This window comes from Octodon degus, unplaced genomic scaffold, assembly GCF_000260255.1.
Source record: "Octodon degus isolate 3935 unplaced genomic scaffold, OctDeg1.0 scaffold00343, whole genome shotgun sequence".
Taxonomy (NCBI): domain Eukaryota; kingdom Metazoa; phylum Chordata; class Mammalia; order Rodentia; family Octodontidae; genus Octodon; species Octodon degus.
In genome coordinates, this window is record NW_004524919.1 from 1068261 (window position 1) to 1075421 (window position 7161).

The following is a 7161-nucleotide window of genomic DNA, read 5'->3' on the forward strand; positions in this document are numbered from 1 at the left end:
AAAGAAAGAAAGAAAGAAAGAAAGAAAGAAAGAAAGAAAGAAAGAAAGAAAAAGAAACAAAGACTCACATGTGGCCCTGCCCCCAGGGCACTCTGAGCCAGCAAAGTAGTCTGGGTGTGGTGACGCAGGTCCGTAATCTCAGTGCTGGGGAGGATGAAAACAGAAGGATCACTATGAGTCTGCACTGCATAGTGAGTCCCTGTACCAAATACATAAACAAGAAAGAAGAAAGATGCAACAAAGAATGAAGCTGGACATTTCTGATCTATAACCTGGAAGGATCCTGTGGCTAGCCTTATTAATGAAGCTCTGTAGGGCTGGGGAGATAGCTCCTGGGTCTAAGCGCGTGCCTGGAAAGCCCAAGGACCCAGGTTCAATTCCTGGTACTGCATGGCCTTCCAGCCCCAGAAGACTGGGTACACCATTCCAGCCACTGAATGTAGTAGTACACTCCTGTAATCCCAGAGCTGGAAAGGTTGAGATAGATGGATCACTCTAAGTTTGAGCTATGTAGCAAGATCTTGTACCAAGTAAATAAATAAAAGATTTAACATAAATAAAGCTCTGTTTTTTTCCTGATCTTTGGTGTGACATGGAAATAATCTCACTGCTTCAGATGGTGTCCCTATCAAGATTTCCAGGGACCACACTCCCATGTTGACTTCCCCATCCCCAGCCTCTGTGTCTGCAAGCTGTTTCTGGGTGGCTTTGGCTCTGTAGCTAGATTTGACTACCTGCCCAGGATGGGCTGTGAGCTCTACACCATGGTCATAAAGGAGCACACAGAGTGACTCTCTGACCAGGTAAGACCTGATTGGTTTTGTCTTTTGATCTTCCCTGAGACTAGTTTTGGGGCCCTGGCTCCCAGAGGTGGGGAGCTACTTGTTTTCGAGTCTCCTGGATGAGAGTTCCTGGCACGCTGCTTGTTTGATAGTTCTCTGAGGCAAAGGAGCTGTGAGGGTTCTGTTCTCTCCCAGACAAGAGTCTGTGCGAGCTGGTTGTTTTTGCAGTCAGAGGATACCTTTGCATTTGTTTTGATTAAAACCAGTCTAAAGTTTAAATTCGTAAAGGAAAGGTTGGAGAGGACAGATTTCTTCCTGGGATATTATTGTCTGTTTTTGTGTATTGCTTGCTTAGTGTTTCTCCCACGCACCTTTGTTCCCTGATGTCCCTGCAATCACAATTGAATCCACAGTCTGGGCTGGAGGAGCTGTAATTGTCCTGCCCTTCCTGTTACTTGGAACATTCTATTTGGAAAGCTGGACAAATTCAGACAAATTCTATTCATTTGGTTCACTCTGTTATAGTTATTGCCATTGTGTCAAACTATGTTGGCCACCTAGCGAGATAGCTCAGCAGACAAAGTGCCTGCTTTAGCAAGCACAGGCCACTGGCCCTGTTCCTGGGGCATGCTGAGCCAGGCAACCAAGTCAGAATGTGGTGGCACACACGTGCAATCCCAGTGCTGGGGGGCTAAAACCAGGAGGATTACTATGAGTCTGAGCTGCATAGTAAGGCCCTGTGCAAAATAGATAAAATGAAAAAAAAAAAGAAAGAAAACAAAAGAAAAACTACATAAACAATATTAGCCTCATCTGTTTACTTCTTGTGTGGCTTAAAAGGGAACATTTTGGTTCTTTCTTTCTTTCTTTCTTTCTTTCTTTCTTTCTTTCTTTCTTTCCTTTTCTTCTTCCTCCTCCTCCTCCTCCTCCTCCTCCTCCTCCTCCTTCTTTTGGCACCATTTTAGGGAAGGGTCTACAGGGTGTTCATGGTCTCACTACTATATCAGACTCATAGTGATCTGCCTGTTTACAGCCTCCCAAGAGCTTATATTACAAGCACACTCCACCATGCCCAGCCTCAATTGCCATCTCTGCGTACTCCGGGAGTGGGGCCAGCACACAGGCCTGGGATTGAACCCCTGCTTCCAGGCACTTTAATCCGCTGAGCTATTTGGCTGGCCCATGGGATTTCCATTATGGGGGCTCCAAGAGCAAACCAACCCTGCTGAGTTGCATGAGGCAGAACTTTGATAAATTTAAAGGTGAATATGGAGTGTTATGATTTGTGTATTTGTAAAACCCTCATACAAGCATTGAGGCATAGCTCTACATCTTGTGATTAATTCATGATTCAAGGTTGGTATTATGGGTCTGAGTACTGCTGGGATTATGGGTGTGAGTGCTGCACCCAGCCTCAAGAAAATAGCCTGAATATAACATAAGGGTGACAGAGAGACAGACTTGCTTTCTCCTTCCATTGTTTTTGTTACTCTCCCCTTTTGCTCTTGCTGTTTTGTTTCCTTCTACCACCATGAATTGCTGCTGTCTGCCATGTATTAATTTGCCTTGGACCAGGTGTGTATGGGCTGAAACCTCCAGTAATTGTGAGCTAAAATAAACCTTCCCTTCCTTCTCGAGTGTCAGGTATTTGTACCAGCAGTGAGAGAAGAGTAACTATGGTTAGAGGTCATGGGATAAGAATGGTGAATCAAAAGCTCACTATGCTATATAAACATAAGTGGTCTTCCTTTGGAGTAGGCTGGTCAACTGAGGGGATCATAAGATCCTCACATAGCCAGTAGAGTGTGGGAGGAAGTAACAGGGAAGCTATGATAGTCAGATCAGCTCCCATATGTTAACTCCTGGCTCTGTGTGCTTCGAATGTCACCTCAATGTCTTAGGATACATGCATGTGCAATCCCTGACCATGTACTGATTATGAGAGAAACATATTTTGGACCCAAGCTCCCTGTTGTACCATCAGTCCTTCTTGGGGACTCATATGTAAGTCTTAAGACTAGACAGGCCATTAATTATGCTTCTCTACTGTGGACATTGTTGGAGCACATGATTGCGTGGAGACTACTGATAGCACGGAGACTATTGTGGCCAAATATTCTGCAAGACCTGACCTAGAGGACACACTCCTTCAAGACCTTGATCTTGTCCTTTTCTCAGATGGGACCAGTATCTTAGTAGGTGGGATATGGAGGATGGTAGCAGCAGTCTTAATAGTTGAGTGGGCAGTATGGTCAGGAGTAATGGCTCCTGGTGCACCAACCCAAAAAGCTGAACTGATCACGCTTGGACCTAGGGAAAAAGAAGAGTTTGAATATGTTCTCAGACTTCCAGTAGTGTTTACCACTTTACATGTACATGGCACCATCTACCAGGAAAGAAGTCTAACTGCACAAGGAAAGGACATTAAACATTTGCAAGAGACAAAGAACTTATTGCAAGTGGAAGGATGGTCCACTCAGGTGGCAATAATCAACTGCCCTGGACATCAAAAGGGAAATTCCATCGAGGCTAGACACAACAGGGCCAATGATTTCCCTGAAAAACAGGCGGCTGTGGGAGATTTGTTGCCAGAAATATACATAACGATAGTGCCACTCCTTCAGCCACCTAAGTACTTTGAGAATGAGTTAAAATGGGCCAAATGAGAAGGAGCATCAGAAAGAAAGGGATGGAAAATTCTACCAGGAGAATGTTTCTGCCCCAACAGGTGGAACATTTTGTGACTCAGGAGCTACGTAATAAATCCCATCTGGGCGAGACAGCTACAGTGGAACTGCATGGCTGTTAATTTTAGATATACAGACCTTGGACCCTGTGCGCCTCATTGGCCAATAAATGTGGGAACTGTGTTAACAACAGTACAGTTTCTCATCCACAGTGTGAACCAGGCATCCACTGACAGGGAATCCTCCTTTTCAAAGACACCGAGCTGGGTTTCACTGAGATCAAGCCTACTGTGGGAAACAAAAAGTATTTGTTGGGGCTTATTTGCACCTAGTCAAGAGGGTTAGAGGTCATGCCCACCAGAAGAGACCTCTAGAGAGGTAGTAAAGGCATTGATGGAACTGATCCTTTCCTAGTACGCACTCCCCATGAAGGTAGGCTCAGAGAATGGGGCTGCTTCTGTGGGTAGAGTTGTTTAGAGGTTCTCCACTATTTTGGGCATAAAATGGAGGCTACATACTGCCTACTGCCCCCAGAGTTGGGGCCAAGCAGAACTACAGAATCAGGATCGCACCCTAAATCACACTCTACAAGCTGTGCTAAGAAACAGGTACAAATTGGTGTCTATGCTTTCAACGGCCCTGCTGCGAACACATTGCACCCATCCTGGGATGGGCTCATTACCCTTGAAATCATTTGTGGATGGCCACCATCCTTGGTGCTGGTCATAGAGCTGTAAAAATTTAGACAAACAAGAACTCTTAATTTTTTTCCCCCAACTCGCCCCCCCAATTCAAAAACAAAGATAAAACTCTAGAAAATGAGTATTTGCTAATACTAAAGACAGGGACGTCATCATGGACAAGGGAAATGAACCCAACCATGGGTCAGACGAGACACTCGGAAGTTTGCTCATCCAGTAGAACACACATGAAAGCTGTGACTTGTCACGTCTCCCTCAGGAGGCTGAACCAAAAACATGGTAGGAAGACCCAGCTTCTGGGTGAAACGAGAGATTTCCAAAGCACCACCCTTCTGGGAACAAAACACTGCTAGGCTGAGGGCTGATTTCCAACCTCTCCTCTTCCTTTTCATTGTCTAGTTATCATTTATGTGTATAGAACACATTTTTATGTAAATTGCAGCCTTTAAAACCATTATGCTAAAGTATTTTGCCTTTTGGAGACAGGTTTTCACTATACAGTTCTGGCTATACTTGAACTTAGTTTGTAATCCAGGGTGGCCTCAAACTCAGTGTTCTTCCTGCCTCAGTCTCCCAAGTACTGGGGCTATAGCTGTGTGCTACTGTACCCAGCTGTAAACTTATTAAGCAGTAGGAAACAATGATGCTCAACCTTTTACCTATCCTTAGCAGTACTTCGACACAGTGGTGACTGTCAGCTAGATAAGTGCTCTTAGAGCAGCTTCTACTCCGAAAGCAGAGCACAGGCTTCCCGGGCATCATTTTAGTAAATCCCCCTTGAAGCCACTGGTCAAATGAGTGTTGACCAAACGGACAGATGGACTCCTTTCTGGAGAACAATCTCTCATTGTGTGGTCCAGTAGAAACTGAGAACAGCTGAGGTGTCATGGCCAGGGCCGCTCTGTGGTAGATTCCCAAAAAGTTCCTCAGTGGAAACTGACTCTATACCACAAAAAAAATCTCCATTTGTCTATTGTATTTATCTCTGTCTCTCTGGTAGTAAAGTAGATGTTCCCTGTAATCTTTTGTGTTGATTTTGGGATATTTTGTAAGCTTCAGAGATACAAATGGGGCATATCCTTTTGTTGCAGCTAGAGAAAGATAACAGCAATGCAAGTAATTAGATAACACAAGGGTGAAATTTTTGTCTTAGAGATCAGGGCGTAATTGTTCGAACCAATCATTCCATCTGTCTCTAAAGGAGGTCTTGTTGTAGACTATGAGAAGCTCTTGAACGCCTTCCAATTTACTTTTTGATGTATTCCCTGCTTTATATTCATACTTTACATTAAGACATATTTTTATATGTACTCAATAGGACATTAGGGAACAACAACAACAACAACAACAACAACAACAACAAAACAGCTCATCACAAAATTATGCCTCCTTGTTTCAATATTTCTGTACCTTTTGAGACGAATTAGAGCTTGTGCTTGTAAGTGTAAGGAGTACGTTCACAAGCTCCCTGAGTAGATGAAATTTTGCACAGATTGCAGGTGAATAGACTTGTGAAACTGTCTACTGCTCTTTTACCAGACAGGATCCAACTGTATTGGAGAGTAATTTACCCAAGTGATGCCCTTGAGTGTATAGTAATCAAACTGAAGTTAAAGGTGACACTAACATTGTCTTTTTGCATTTCAGACATAAGAGGTCTCAATGTCAAAGTCTTTTACCCCTTTACTAGATAGATAGATAGATAGATATAGATATAGATATAGTCCTGGGAATTGAACTCAGGACCCTGCACTTGCAAAGCAAGCACTTATTCTACAGAGCTCTCTCCCTGGGTCCTAGATATATTCTTCAGCAGTGGAAGTAATTCAAACTTTACTGTTGAAAAACATCTGTTTGACATTTTTTTTTTTTTCTGCACAGGCACATGGACTCCATATATTTAGCGTGAAAGTATAATGAAAGGGAAGTACTCAAATGTTCTTTTACAGCTAGAATTATGCTGTAAAAAGGGGGAGAAATGATCGTTATTGCTTTATATTCATACTTACTTTACATTAAGACATATTTTTATATGTACTCAATAGGACATTAGGCACATTCATCTGACTGTTCTATTGCCTTGAAGCTGATCAAGATAGAAGTAGAAAGATTTTGAGATGATCATGAAGGATACATTGAGGTCTTAGAGGATGTACTCAGCCAAATCAACTGTGTTGCAATTGTTTTTATTTTTTTCAGTGCGAGAGCCTAGGCGATTGCCTGGCTTCTCCACACATTTATCCCAACATAGCTTCATGAAGTGATGCACTGTGCAGTGAACTGCGCCTTCTGTTGTTTGGCCGCCACCGGGCGCTGCAGCTCCGCTTCGTTTGCCTCGCCAAGCTCCGCCGTTGTCCGGAAGACGTGAAAGTTAGGGAGAGCGCTATGCGCATGCGCAACAGGCGCACGCCAGGACTTACGTCCGGCTCCCCTGGCGTGTTCTCTTCGCATGCAATGTTGTAATATTAATTGCACAGCAAACATTGGCTTCCAGTGAGGTGCAAGGAGCCTTACAAGCTGTGATTACATTGGGGATGAACACCATATTATTAATTTTGGGTTGTCAGAAAGCAGCCATGCAGGGAAACAACCAGTTCCCATTGGAGCTTAAGCCGTCACTATGCAAGACCCTTGCTGGCCCAGCAACCAGGTAGGAGGAGCTTGGAGCAGGAGACATTTCCAAATATTGTTGTTTTCGACACAAGTAGGACAAAGACTAAGCCCTCTTGTTATTTTAAATTGTCAACTATTTATTAGAATGGTGAAAACCCTTCTGCTTCTTAGATCAGTTCCTACTGCCACTGGTAAAACCTATGTCCATAACACTCGATTCAGTAGAAAAACAGACTATGCTTGAAGACATAGTCTGTTAATGACCTAGTCAGGCCCAGATATTAAGAAGAAAGTTCAACAATAACTTTTAAGATATTGAGAAAATGGTGCAAAAGGCATTTATCTCTATAGAGTTCATATGCTACTTTATTTTTTTCC